The sequence below is a fragment of the Quercus robur genome, chromosome 2, assembly GCF_932294415.1.
Source record: "Quercus robur chromosome 2, dhQueRobu3.1, whole genome shotgun sequence".
Taxonomy (NCBI): domain Eukaryota; kingdom Viridiplantae; phylum Streptophyta; class Magnoliopsida; order Fagales; family Fagaceae; genus Quercus; species Quercus robur.
Window position 1 is genome coordinate 51,612,219 of NC_065535.1, and position 15,631 is coordinate 51,627,849.

General features: G+C 37.0%; 1 long non-coding RNA gene across 1 annotated transcript; it reads left to right on the plus strand.

Moving 5' to 3' along the window:
- Positions 1 to 1,721: 1,721 nt before the first annotated feature.
- On the plus strand, positions 1,722 to 2,692 carry LOC126706670 (uncharacterized). Its single transcript, XR_007648679.1, has 3 exons — positions 1,722 to 1,790; positions 2,108 to 2,168; positions 2,591 to 2,692. It is a non-coding gene; the product is annotated as an uncharacterized LOC126706670 (long non-coding RNA).
- Positions 2,693 to 15,631: the final 12,939 nt, after the last annotated feature.

The following is a 15,631-nucleotide window of genomic DNA, read 5'->3' on the forward strand; positions in this document are numbered from 1 at the left end:
GACGCTGAAGCTCGCCGATCGCGACGCTGAAGCGTCGCCGTTGAGCTCCGTTGAAGCTCAATGGCGATGCTTTAGCGTCGCGATCGCGATGCTCAGCTCGCCGTTGAGCTTCATCGGCGAGCTGAAGCTCAATGGCGACGCCGATCGCGACGCTTGTAAAAGGCCCAGAAAATGACGCTCAACGGCGACGCCGATCGCAACGCTTGTAGCAGATCTTCCAGTGGGTGGGATAGTTGATGTACCGTTAGCACAAACTGGTGAAGTCATTGCTGAATGTGAACTTCTTAAATGGTTTGTGCAGGAGGTGAGTGAACGAAGCTAATTGTTTGTGTTTATGTCTTTACATTTATTTGCTTCTTCCTCTTCTTCACCTTTCTTTTTTTTTTGCTAAGTCTTTATATTTATTTCTTGATGTCAGCTCAATGATTGGTTGTAATTGTCAATAGCTGATGGCTTTTTCATTGTATTCCTTGTTCAAAATTATTGATACTCTCTTCCCTCATTTTCAAATTCTCAGTAGTATATTTGTGTACTTCGGGATGCTTATAGATGTAAAGTTCTTTGTTGTTTTTGGTTTGAGTTTTGTTTGCCAAGATTTTTCTTTGGTCTATCAAACATGTATTATCAAGAATACTATCTATTATCAGATATTGGTTTTGGCTTAAGCTTTAGCATTGATTTTGATATGCTCAAAAGTGGTTTGTCGAATTGATTTCTTAGCTTGTTCATGCTGGTTCAGATTTCCTGGTTTCGTTTGCTTTTGATTATTATTATTATTTATTTTTGGGATTTGAATTTTAGGGTATTGGAAAAAGATTACTGGAGGAGTATCCAGATTTATGCCACGCTTTTTTGAATTTGTTGTAAGTATTATATTCTATTCTATTCCTAACTTTCTTTCTTAATTCTTGTTTGTTTTAGGCATTTTTATTTGTAAATATGTTTAGGTAAATGTAATATATTTGATTGAGTTTTTATTTTTACGGTTTCTGTTCGATGTGTTTCTTTTTTTCTTTTCTTTTTTTTGATAAACTGTTAAATGTATCGTTGATATGTATAATTTTCATAATTGGAGTACACCACTTTTGGATGGTGTACTTAGTTATTTGCCTTGTCCAACTGAAGTCAGTAGCTATACTCTTGGCCAAAGTAAGAATGAAGAGAAGGTATTGGGTTGATGAAAATAAATTTTTGTTCTCAATCTTCTATACTTTCATCTCTTATCTAAAAAATATTTTGTACAATCATCTGTTTTATAACCTGACTGGGGAATTGATATATTTTATTCTCGTAAAGGTCACATTGTCTGGAACTCCAGATGGGCCTCTTATGGTGTTAGCTTTTAAATTGGAGGAAGGGTGCTTTGGTCAGTTGACATATCTGAGGTATGCCTGTCTAGGAGGTATATTTTCATTTTCTTGATAGTCCAACTATCTTATTATTTCATTCATGTAGTGGCAATGTTAGTACTCAGACATGTACTGCAAGGTGACCAAGCTTCTATTTTTATCTGATTGCAATGCTCGTTATTATGGTTCAATATGGTAAGACATGTTGTATGTGTGTTATGCACTTGTGCTTTTATGAATGATATAATCTGGACAATTACATCCATAAAATTTTGAAAAATAGTTATATTTTGTTAATGAATTTTCTGGCATGCCCATTTTATCATGCTATCAGCGCTTTGATACTGATTGAATTTCTAAATTAAATTTAATAGTTAAGGATATGTTATCTTCCAGGTACAGATTCCTCGCTTGGTTTGGATGCATTCTGATGAGATGGAGGTTAGTTTTGCTTTGACATTCATCTTAGTAATTAATTCTAATGATATGATTGAGATTTTTTTTATACATGAAATCAAATTTTGCGAACCAACTATCTCTACAATGTCTTTTACCTGTCCCCATGCTGTGGCTTAGGTGGTAAAGGGGTAGGGGTGAAGTTGGGGTAGGTTGCACTTTAATCTTTCAGAACAAAATAATATTTGTGTTAAATTAATAGATTGGGGTTTCAAGTCATATGTTTTCTATCCAAACTAATTTACTCTTTTTCTTCTTCCTTCTTGGGTTTGTGTTGTTGATTTTCTTTTTTATATCTACAGGATATTCAAGAGGCACATGCTGGGCAAATAGTTGCTGTATTTTGTGTGGATTGTGCATCAGGTCCCACTTATCCCTTTGCACTTGTGTACACAATAATTTATGTTTCTGTGTTGTTTTCCATAATTGTCTGAATAGAATGGGGGTCGAAGTGAGATGTGAGGAGCTAGTGCAAGTTGAAGTTTCTAAAAGTGAGAGGAAAATATCAAAATGGACATTCAAGCCCATGACCTCTAAGTAAAATGACATTCCCAATAGTTTGCAACTGAGATGTCTAGGGTTCGAGTCTGCCTTCCCCGACTTGAAATGTATGAAAATAATAATGGTTTTCAGAATGGGTATAATTACTTAGACTGCTAATATTTGAGATGAGGGCATGAGGCTTTGAAACTTGATGATTATGACTTTTTTTTTTTTTTTTTCTAGTTGCTTTTTTCTTTTTCTTTTCTGATTTTTCTCAACTTATGCATTTTTTGTGTGATTAGGATATACATTTACTGATGGGTCAGTTAAATCCACAATGACTTCTATGAATGTCCCTAAGCCAATGATGCCTTTAGCCGTTCAACCAGTTTCAAAAGATTCACGAGGACAAGTGAGTGGTTTGTTTAAGTGTGCCTATATGTGTGCATGTTGTATTCGTTAGTGTCCAATGTTACATGACAATCTTCTTGTTTTCTTTTTTGATAGTTTTCAAAGGCTTTGAATCATTTTCAGAGAGAGGATCCTACTTTGTGTAAGTATAAGTTTTCATGTAGATTGTTAGATTTGGTTCTCCATTGGGAAAAACTAGACTTTGGTTAAGTTACTTATAACCATGACTTGGTGCAGAAACCTTAGCTATTACTTAGTCCTAAAATTTTTTCTTTGCTTGATTAGTAATGGGGGACTATATGTCTTTCAAGATGAATATCTTAGGACTTTATATATTTACACTATACTAGTTGGAAAATAGTATTGGCAAGTTTGTTTGCTTTGCAATTTGTTTTCTTCTGCGTAAAAGAAATTAACAGTTTTTATGTATCCAAAATTTTAAATCACAGTTGTGTGTTGCCCAAGTGCTCAAGGACATTTCAAAAGTTTTAGATTATTACTGTCTTCTATGATATTTTGCATTTAATTTCATAATTAGATATCAAGGTAAGATTATGTAGACTTGTCTTGGCTTCTGTCTTTCATCATAATTGTTGGCCTTTCTCCCTGAGTACACCACCGCTGTACTTAGTTTTGTTTTTTTTAATAAAATTTACTTATCAAAACAAAAAAGAAAAATTGTTGTCCAACTTATGCTTGAATTATATGGAACTCAAAGCACCTTGTTATGTAAGGATGCTTTCTACGTGACTAAAGGTTGAGGGTAAACTTACAAGTTTGACATGGATATGCTACAGATTACACAAGGGATTTCCCTTTTGTTAAAATGAATTTTATTTCATAATCTTTAAAAACAATATAAGATATGTTGTTTTGAGAACGTTTTAGAATTTTATTTCACACTTTAGAATTTTGATTATAGTATTAGATTAATTTCAGCGGTTGTTTTATTCAAATGAACACATCTTTTTTTTTGTTAATTTTAAGATGGTGGTTATAGACAATGTTATGTATTTGATAATATATTTCTATGTTAATATTACATTAGTTTCAAGACATTTGTGGTGTTGTTAATTAATTACATTTGTGGTATTGTGTTAGTAGAGCTAAAACTATTACAGGTCTTTTGTAACAAGTTTGTGAACCATTTATTTACTAGCAAACAGCAGTTTTAAAACCCACCAGAAAAAAAAAAAAAAAAAAAAAAAAAAAAAAAAAAAAAAAAAAAAAAAAACCTATAGCGGCGGTCAAAAAGCGCCGCTAAAGGTTCACATTTTAAATAAATACCTATAGCGGCACTTATCGCCTACCGCTAAAGGTTGAAACATATAGCGGCGGGCATGCACTCGCCACTAAAAGTACATTTAGGTGTTCTGATCAATTGTCTATAGCGGCGCTCTTTGCCCGCCGCTAAAAGTTAGTCCCACGAATTCTGAAGACGTATTGCGGCGGTTTTATGCCTGTCGCAATAAACCTTCACCCGCCGCTAAAAGGTACATCTATAGCGGCGCTTTTCACGACCGCCGCAATCAACCTATAGCGGCACTGCAGCATCGACGGGACGGCCCGCCACAATAGCACCCGCCACTATAGGTCGAATGTACCTTTAGCGGCGGTTTTTGGGGCGGTTCTGGACCGCTGCAATAGCCCTTTTTCTTGTAGTGTATTATCCATTTAAGTGTTAAAATGAACCCTTGGTTATACCTGGCTCCTCAGATCACCTGCCTTAGGTAAGTTAATATTCTTGATTGTTTGCCTAAGTATTGAGCAAAACTAGGGCTATGTCAGATCCCTCAGATATTTTTTTGCTAAGTGTTTTGTTCGTCTCCATTAGGATTAGCCTTACTTGTGGGTGGCCCAATGCTCAGTGCAAACATGTGATCATTTTCTTTACTGTTTATACGTGTTAAATTTATTTGAACTAGCAACAATGCATTACTGTTAGCTTTTGTTAAAGTTTGGGTAGCAACAATTCACTACTGTTAGTAGCCTTATCAGTCCTAAGTCTCATCAGAGGGTAAAACAGTAACTACACCAATCAGAGAATAAAGATTATAGGGGAAATAGAAAGGTTCATTAAATAAAAAGTTAAGTCTTTTCATTGATTAAAAGAAAGGTACATTATAAACAGTGGCTAACTGCCACCAAAAAAAAAAAAAAAAAAGTACATAAAAGGAAAGGAAAAATCCTAAGGCTATGCCTTGGTGCAAGCAGGGTCATCTTTGGTAGCAACATCCTTGGCCTTGGAGTCAGCTTCCTTAGCCTTAGCAGCAGCATCCTTGGCCTTGGGATTAGCATCCTTGACCATGAGGGTAGCCTTTTTACCTTTGGCTTTTCGTAGAGCTTCGACCTCCTTGCCCTTGCCCTTATCTTGGGGCTGAGGCCCCCCTGACCAACCTCCTTACCCTCGGCCACCTCAAGAGGAGGAAGAAAGGCCTGGATGGTGGAGGGTTGCTTTGAGAGGGGAAGGGCAAGAACAGTGGGAGAAGGGATCACCGCTGGAACCTCTTAGATGTCCTCTGGGTAGTATATGTTCTCAGTAAGCCTCTACTCGGAGGTAGTAGCGCCTCTACCCACACCTCTTTGCAGTAGTCTCTACACACCTCTGCCAGCTCATCTGCCAACCGTATCTCTGTTTCTTGCACCCCATGCTTGTAGGATGCCTGCTTCGAAGCCTCAGCAGCTTTCTTGGTCGTCTGAGTTGCTTCCCTTACCTTCTCTAGGTCTGCCTTTAGCTCTAGGACCAGCTATTTCTTTGTAGCCAACTCTATCTCAGTGTTATAGAGCTTTTTGCGTTGGTCTTCAACCTGGTCCTGGGCGTTTTACAGACCAGCCTCAGCGCTTCTACACGCCCTCTCCTCGGTTATCAGCTGGTTGTGAGCTCTTGGTTCTTCTGTTTGGCAGCACCCAAGGCTCTATTAGTCTCAGCGCAAAGATTGGCCTCAACCCTAGCTTCGTTCCACGCGTCCTTGACCTATTCCTCGGCCACGGTAACCTCCTGGATAGCCTGCATATGGGTAGCAAGAGAGTACGTTTAAAAAAAAAAGAGAGAAGGAGAAAACAAAAAAGAAAAGAAAGGGAATCACTATTGATAAAGAGTGTCAAGGAACTTACCATGGCTAAGTCCCTCTTCAAGGACAAGAAAAGCTCTAGTTGCCTTATGTGTTTTAGAGCATCCATGTCCTTTGGGAGAAGAAGAGGATGCTCCAAAGCCTTGGCCACATGGTAGGAGTGGCCTCTTTGGAACTCCTTGATGGAGGAGTTCCAAGGCAATGCTGCACCATCCAACTCCAACTTGGGTTTCCAAGTTGGATGGCGCACATCGGCCGAGTGCTCGGCCTCCTTGTTGTCCACCGAAGAAGCCCACCCTCTATCTCTGGCTATTTTTTGCTACTTGGGGTACTTCGGTGGAACAATCTCCCCCTCCTCGGTCTTCTTCTCCTTCTCTTCTTCTTCAAGTTTGGAATAGGGAGCAGGCCGGTTGTGGGAGGAGGAGGGAGATCAGGGAGGGGCTGAGTCCCTAGGACATCTTTAGGTTCTGACCTCCTCGCAAGGAGGTCCTTCAAGCCTTTTCTTAGGTTCAAGGACATCTCTTCTTCCTTGTCCTTCGAGCTATCGTCTATATGCACGATTACAAAGCCGGAGGGGCATACAACAGAAACTCTGTCAAGCTTGTCTTCAGAGTTTGGGACTTGAACCACCTATTCTCCTTGCTTCTCTTTCTTGTCCTCGAGATAAAATTGATCTATCTCGGCCTCAAGTGACAAGCGGGATGAGGCTGTTTCTTCTCTCGGGAAAGCTACCTCACGGGGAGAACGTTAAAGGGGTAGCTCAATTGGAGGAAGGTCTTCTTAGGTTAAAAAACCAGGCACGGAGATGTCTATCCTGCGGAGCCTATGGTCGCTTGCCCTTATTGCGTGGCCTACTTCCTAGAAGGTGTCCGAGATCAGTTCGAAATCCAAAATCAGGTGAACCGCTCTCAGTTGCCTGTCCTCACTCACGAACACCTCGAACCTTAAGACTTTGTTGAGGTCCGCGATGTTGACCAAACTAAGGCGGGGCGCTACGTGCCTTTTATCTATAAAAACGGCCGAAGAGCAAATCATGGTCAGACCAATAAAACCCATTACCAAAGGAAAACGAAATATTAAAAGAAAGCGTGGCAAAGCTAAAAGAACTAAATCCCATGCCAAGGGACCTAAACCTAGGGTACCCCACCTGACTCTCCCTCTCGAGTTGAGCAGTGAAGACCGTCGTGCCATTCCCCAGAGGCGATTAAGTAGTCATCTTTTATGCCCTTGTTGGACTTAGGAAGACACGATACAAGCCTAACAATGCTGGACCAGGACTTGAGGTAATACCCCGCGTTAGCAAGTGAATGGCACTCATACATATGGACGACGTCGTACTAGGTGAGTCTCAAATCCATCTACTCATTGAGAGCATCAACACTACCTAAAACTTTAAGTAGGTTAGGAGCGCATTGGTGGGGACACAACCTATGGTTGATTAGGTACTCTCGGGTCACCCTACCTATGGGAAGCGTCATTCTCCCTTTTGTGAAAGCAATCATAGGAATGACAAACTCCCCTTCATTTCTATCTGTGACTATCCGGTCTGGAGAATAATACCGAAGGGCTACTCCCTCTAGAATGTGGTACTTAGCCCTGAAGCCCTCCATATCTGTGAGAGAGTTTACAAGGTGCTTAAATCTACCCATCTAGGCGAGCTAAAGGGATGCGAAAGAAGTTTTTAAGGAAAGGAAATAAAGAATAGAAGGTCGAGGAGATTGGCCGAGGAGAAAAGAACCTAGAGAAGAAGGAACTTACGAGAATAAGCAACTTACGAGAATAAGCATGTGTGTTGATTCCTGAACCTCTTAAAGATTTATTTATTTATTTATTTTTTTAGAAAAGGAGTTGGAAGATTTAGAAACTTGGGAAGCCTTGAAGGTTTGAGAGTTTGGAACTTCTAGAGAGCTTGAAAATTTATAAAATGTGGGAAAATGAGGGAAAATGACTCCCTCTAGGCAGGGAGAGGTGGGCCGAGGAGGAATATCCCTTCGGTTAGGCGAAATGAAGATCAAAATGTGTCTTATCATCCAGGGTGACGTTCTAGGAGGTTCTATTGATAAGGACATGCATTATGATCGTACAGAAAGGGTGAGAGCTAAAAAATATCTAAGGGAAAGCTGCTGCCACCGCATTAAATATTTTGCAACAAACTCTCTGGCCGCATTAATGAGGAGGTGAAGCCTGAACAATAGTTTTCAGCCTTACAGCTACTCTCTAGAGATTTCAAGAATGTGTTGATGTGACAGGGATCAACACCAACGATCTAACCTACACGTGAAGGGTAGAGATGAAGGCAAAGGGATAGTATAAAATAGGAAGAAGGCAATGAGAGAAGGGGATCGAGAAATTAAAAGAAAAACACTATAGCAATCAAGAATTGAACTTGTAATCAAACTTGAGAGAAATATATATGAACTGATCTCCTTAGATTGTGCCGATAACGATTTTATTTAGAATAAACCAAACTATCTTCATTTCTTGCCATCTAAATCCACTTGCTGTTTGATTCATTAAAGCCCAATTTTCCAGCTCATTCTCTACAAATTCATTGTATTGGGTTTTTTGAACTTAAGTTCATTTATCATTTGGGCTAGGCGCCCAAATTGCATCCTTACAGTTACTATTCATATGTAAATCTATTTTTTAATATTTTCTTTAAGAGAGAAGAGAGATGATTTCAGAGAATAATAAAAATTCATAGAGATATAATATTTTAATATATGGATATTATTCATATGCAAATTTGTTTTTTTAATATTTTCTTTACAAGAGAGAGATAATTTGAGAGAGTAATAAAATTTTGATAAAAAAATATTTTAATAAAATATAATGTAAAATAGATATTTTAATATGAGTTTTTTTGAATAGTAGTTATATAAAAAAGAAAAAAAAAAAGAGTAAGTTTATATACTAAAATGGAAAAGAATCTCGGTGCGAGGTTGATCCGACTGCTCTTAGCTTTACATAATTACAAAATGAGGTTTGTCATGTAGCGATTCATAAAATCATCGTAGAGTAGAATCTAAAAGATACTGTGAGATGAGTTGATGGAACGAATCATGGGATAATTTCCCCAACTACACAGCAGCTGCAACTTCAAACAAAAAAGAAAGAAAAAAGTAATGAATAGCTATTGCATTGCATACCCATACAGTCCCAGTAACGGGACATTACTATTTACTCATAATCACTTTTGAGTTGAGAGTTGAGAGTAGAGAGCAGAGAGAGACAGAGCTAAAACCTGAGTCTATTCCTAATGCCACGCATCACATAGATTAGAGAGATCGGCACATTGGTAGAGGGACATATAGGCAGACAGAGACAAAGCCCACAACACAAAGCTATCCCCCACCACATCCGATTAAAGGGGGGCAAAGCCTAGTAGTGTCTGTCCCTAAACTACCTTACATTCAACATGGAGCGTGAATGGCAATCTCATTGAGTGACAATAATATATATATATATATATATATTTTTTTTTTTTAAGTAAAAAGAAAATAAGAGTAACAAGGATACATCTTGAACATCCTTTCTATTTATATTTCTTTTTTCCTTTCTTTTTTTTTCTCTTCAGATTTATTTGATCAGTTTTTTTTTTTTTTTTTTTTAAAAAAAAATTATTTAGGTTATTTTTAGGTACATGTTTTTGAAGTTTGATTACCAGTTTGAATCGAGAATTTATCTTAGGGGTAGGGAATTAATTTTTTTTTTCTTTCTTTTATGTTACTATATATTATAATATTTACTAATAAAAAAAAATTATAAACATAGTTCACGATGCAAAAATAAAATATTTTTGAGTAAATTACAACAATCTCCCTTTAGGTTTTACAAAATGATACTCTCCCTAAACATTTCATAAAATAACATTATCTTTCTTGAGTTGTGTATAAATGCAACAATTAGGCTTTCATTAATGGAATATTTCATTTTTAAGAAAGATTTTTCTTAATTTATACATACCTTAGGGGGAAGGGTGTCATTCATTCATAAATCTAGAAGGAGATGAGTGTCATTTCATCCATACTCCATAGTTTGGGTGAAAGTTTTTTGGAAATTTTTTTTATATATAAAATCATAAACAAAACTTAAGGAAGGAATGCAATTTCGATTAATCCCAAAACGAGGGTGGTGTAAATCTATCCAATATCAATTCATAAATGTATAATAAAAAGTGTCTATCCAACTTAACAAATATGTACTAAGATTAATAATACTTATCTATGATCAATTGTTATGGGTGCACATTCATTCTGGGACATCTCAGTAGTAGGTTCAATGGACTTAAAGGACGTGTCGTAATCCTGGAAGTCTCAAGTTTTATTTATCCTATTATCGGTTCATGAAAATTTTAGGGTGTCTTATGAGTAGAGAGTGGAATAATTTGTTCAAAGACTAGAACACCACTTCTTTATATTAAAAAAAAGGCAATGTCTATTATATACTTGTGTATAAATGCATTAAAATCATAACATTAAGTCATGATTTCAGTGCATGTATGTAACAAGTTTCCCGAAAATAAAAATTTGTCATGGAAGCTTATGTATAAACGGGTCTATAAATATAAAAACTATATGGGAGTGTAGAAACTAAAAAGTGAAAACAAAGTTGCCTAAAATGATTTTTGGATGTGAATCAACGAAGCAAATTGTTGGTCTCTAAACTCTGAAGTACGCACGTTGAACAACTTTATTCGTTGATATTTCAAAACAGCAATCTTAGACCTAAAATTTCAAAAAACAAGCTCTATTAATTGTTTTATTTAGTTTTGTTATTTTTCTTGTCTACGTGGCAAAGAAACTACATGGTGGTCTATATTAGTATATTTAACGATTTTACATTTATTTGTTTATTTAAAAAGCTACACATTACCCAAATCCAAACCTGTATGTAAGTCCCAATTTGAGACATATGTAATTACAATTTGAAATATCAAATCCTCCTCCCAATCAAGTGGAAATTGAACCCTAAATAAACTCAAAGAAGCCTAAGTAAAGCATTATATGATAAGATATGCTTTACAGATCACTGAATAACAGAGTAATAATGCTGGTTGCTTTTGAAGAAAAAGAAAAAGAAAGATAAAACACAATATTTACTTAGGTACGATCACTGAATAACCTAAAATTTTGTTGGAGCTGTGAGACCAGCTCCTTGAGTTTCACCAAACGGATACTTTTTTTAAATTTAAAAATTAAAAATCAGCCACACAGAAATATTAAAAACCATTGCTTAAATTTTTTTTTTTTTGATAAGAACCATTGCTTAAATTTGTTTATATATATTAGAAAGTTTTTCTTGCTTTACTCTTTGGCATGGAGGAATTAATATAAGTATATAACTCGGGCCATTAGCGCTGGGAACGAAGCAAAAAGCTACATGCAAGCAATATTCCCGTAAAAAAGTCTCACAGTGTTTAGATACTCATACTCTACCAAACAACTTGGTCTCCTATTCTTTCTATTTCTGGAAAGCTGGGAGTTAGATTCTAAATCTCTTCGTCCTACAGGGTAAACAGCACTTGGCAATTGGCATTGCTACTTAGAGGAATTAGGAATTGGTTCCTCAAAGTCAAATGTCTTCCTTTAGAAACAATATCTAAGGGAGTATTGTTAAAGATACAATTTTTTTTTTTAAAAAATTTGTTACAAACTGCTGATATGGTGAGTAATTAATTGGTTATTTATAAATGATAAAATGATGTTAATGATAAGCCTAAATAAAAATCAATAAGAAATTTGACACATTAAATAGTTTGTAAAAATGTTGTAGAATAGCTTATGACTGTAGTATTACTCTATCTAAAGAGATAAATGAAACTTCATTTATGATCTTCATGAATTACTCCGTTAAGCAAGTATGTATGTAAGAAAATTAACCAAACTTGATAAAAGGACAAATGGAGAGCTCGCTATTTTAACTTCAAAAATTAAAATCATTCATTTGAAGCATTAGGTTTTAAAAAAAGTGCTTAAAGTGTAAATTTAAAATATAAACACTACATTTTTTTGACTCTGTAATTAAAAAGAACATTATATTTTTTTTTGACTCTGTAATTAAAAAGAAAATTATATTTTGACCAAATTTTGATTATGACTAAGCTTTTTAGAATACAACACAAATAATATAGCAAACATAATTAAAATTTTAAGACTGGAGGGAACAAAATTATCACAAAATTTGGTTAAAAAAAAAAAATTATCACAAAATTTAGGACACCTAGGTATACGTGATACAAAAGCACAAATAAAAATTAAGGGAAGTACGAACTTTTTGAACCTTATTGAATGCAAACTTAAACTCCTTAATAAATGTAAAAGGTGAAGGAATATTAAAACTTCGAAATTTTAACCCCAAGCACACCTGATGAACTCACTTTGATAAGTCTAAGACGTTCATATCCCCACCAAAAAGTGACGAAAAAAGTGTGTAAAAGTCCAACATCCTTTCAAGTTTCAACATCAAAGTGAAAACTAGAAGAAGCCTCCCCCACCCCACCTCAAAATGAAGAAGGGTCCCCTCTAGGATTCAGCAACAAAAGAAAAAAGAAAATAAAGAGAAAAGAAACGTTGGCCCCGTCTAGGAAAACGCAGGCCACATTTCCACCTCCTAATAATTGTATGTACTATGTCGGGGTGTTTTAATTTTACCACGCTGCGCTTTTTCCAATCTTTAAACGTAAGAAAAAAGCCATACCCCAATTCCAATAGGGCATCTTTCTTCTCTACATTTCCACAAAGCATAGTAGTGTACACACAAACACACACAGTCCATGTACTGTCCAGTCTTGTCCTCCTCTGACTCTCCTCTGTCCCCCACACCGACTTACCTCCCTAGTGCCCCCACCCTCTCTGATCTCTTCCACTCTGTTCCCTCTGCCCCCACCTCTCTGTCATACCTCCCAGCACTTCTGCCACACACACACACACACACAGTCTCTCTCATAATATCATTCACTCCCTGCCCACTGCCTACTTTTTCTCGTTCACTCACACCCAAACAAATTAAACAAAAATTTTAAAATAGTTATAGAAATATACATCCGACTTCACAATTTGTTGTAGCGGTGAATGATGGATACTTTTTACTTAGATTTGCCAATTTTTGTTGATCATTTACAATTAGACAAGTTATCAAGTTATGAAATTAAAGGAAGAAAGGGGGTCATGGCCTCCAAAGCCCATGAGTTTAAGATAGCCCTTTCAAAATTTATATATGCGTGTGAAAATAATTTCTTTTGTAATGGCATAACCCACTATCTTGTTCCAACTCTTAATTTTTCAATCAATTAAAATAAAGTAAAATAAGATAAAAAAAAGACCTAATTCTCTCATGACTCAACCAAAAAGTCAACTAAATCCACATTTTTCTTTTATACCATGCTTTGGAGTTTAACGTTCATTTGCATTTGCTTTTGATCAGAGATTGGTCAATTTTTATTTTACACTTGGATATATATGTAGTTTGATTGATTCTTTAGGTTATACATCTGTTAATTTAAAAAAATACATCATTTGCATGTTGAAATATTTATAATTTTCTTTTACATTAGTTTTTTTTTGGGGCTAACGTGAGTGTTTAAACTTACTTGAGAGCTTAAATATTCTCTCAAGTATGCGTAGTCTTTCATATGTCTCACACACATCAAATAATTACAGAGAATAAACTTTCAAACCCTAAGATTTTAGTTAAAAGTTTTAATCTCAAAATCTCTTGAATCTTATGAATCTTTAAGAATCATTAGACCAATTTCAAAGTAATTTTTCAAACTACTATATATAAGATAGTGTGGGGTCCGATGATTTGAGGCCCTGGCCCATTTATTCATTGGGGCCCAAGGCTCGAGCCGAGGAGGGTTATAGGCCAGGATAGGTAATACAAGTACAAAATAGTCCTGAGACACAGCCGAGGACGAATCAGTCCTCGGCATGTCCGAGGTCCCCCTGGAAGGAAGGACAAAAATGGAACAGAAACAGTCTGGAAAAAATCTAAAAATATCTATGTCAATAGGGAAGGACACCCTGGATAGCTTAACGACCAGGGAAAGCTGCCCTTACTGCCATTTAATACTCTGCACCTGACAAAGCCATACTCTCCAGCTTTTACAACCACCCCCAACCACTCTGGGTATGGGCTGATGGGACAAGTATTAGTCTTGGAATGTCGATCCTACACGTGGACGAAGGATAAGGAACACAGGCTAGTATAAAAGGAAAAATAAGCAATCCAGAGAGGGGGCTGGGAAAAACGGCCAAAAATCAGAGCCTCCCAGCCCGCCTCTAGGAGAAAGACTCCTAAGGTGAAAATGACTTAATCATGTATGAACACCACGAAAAACCCACCGTTTGGCGACCAAGGCCTAGCCTTTCAAACCCACGCTCTACAAATGATATTGTTTGGGCCTTTTTACGTACGAACCCAACACTGTTACGGTTCGTTACAAATCGTGTCCTTACAATTGGCGCCGTCTGTGGGAAGGCTTGTGTGTTGGCACGGGCGGTAGGTCGAGAGAGTCCCTTTCTCATTTTCAACAACCGATTGTAGTGTTCTAGCGTAAAGTTCCACTAGGGGCTATGTTTCTTTGCTAGGGGCTACGCTTTGAAGCGTCAGCCGCATAGATGTTTCTAGGGGCTTGGCCGAGGAACTAATTCCCCCAAAACCAAGGTCTCACGCCATAGCCGAGGGATTAATTTCCCCAACTATTTATTAATATCTATCGAGTTTTGGATAGAACCAAGGTATTGCATGGTCCTCGGACTCAAACCTATGGGGAAACCAACTATTTGGAAGAAAAACTGAGTTTTGGACAGAACCAAGGTATTGCATGGTCCTCGGACTCAAACCTATAGGGAAACCAACTACTTGGAAGAAAAACTGAGTTTTGGACAGAACCAAGGTATTGCATGGTCCTCGGACTCAAATCTATGGGGAAACCAACTACTTGGAAGAAAAATTGAGTTTTGGACAGAACCAAGGTATTGCATGGTCCTCGGACTCAAACTTATGGGGAAACCAACTACTTGAGGAGAATTTTAAATTACTCAATCCTCGGACCAAACACCAGAAAAAGGTTAAGACTACGAAAGTCATTAGGAAGATGGCAAAACGCCTTATTATTCAACAACCTACAGGTGCTGTTCATTTTGGGTATCCTCGGGTGATTATTTCCTACACGGCATCAGGCATTCCGTCATCACCTTGTTTAAGTTTGGAGCATACCACCCATTTTTTAAGATTTCTGCCTTAAAGTATCATTTGTTCAAATCGGCATTCTTACGCCGACCAACTTCGATAAGCACGGAGCAAGCTCCTTTTTTTAGTGGGGGTTTCAGTCCTAGGCATCGGTCAAAGTGTAAAAATAAAAAGAATTCACAAGATAGTATGTCTATTCACGATGTAACCATTTCAGAAGTAAAGAAATAGAACATGTGAAATAAAGCAATAATGACTTTTATTAATATAAAGAGGTATTACAACGTACAAAGAAGGGCTTAAATAAGCCTATACAGAAGGTGGATTACAAAAAAAAAAAAAAAAAAAAAACAATAATATGACAAATAAACAGTCAGATGTCTTTTTAAACTCGTCTCCGAAGTTCTTCCAAACTCTGTCCCAGTAGCGCCCATATTAAAAGGAGGGTCTTCTTCGGAAGAAGAAGAGAAAGAAGGAGGAGAAGAAGAGGAAGAAGGAAAAGCGCCAGGATGGATCTGGCGGTGGAAAGAAGAAGAAAGAGAGGCAAAAGGAGGCACCAGTGAAGGAAGAGAGGAAGAAGCAGGGATACTTTGTCCCTGTGTCAGTCCTGACTCCTAACACGCCGGTGCCATGTTAGCTGTGCTCGTAAGAGAGCGGCTGGTACTG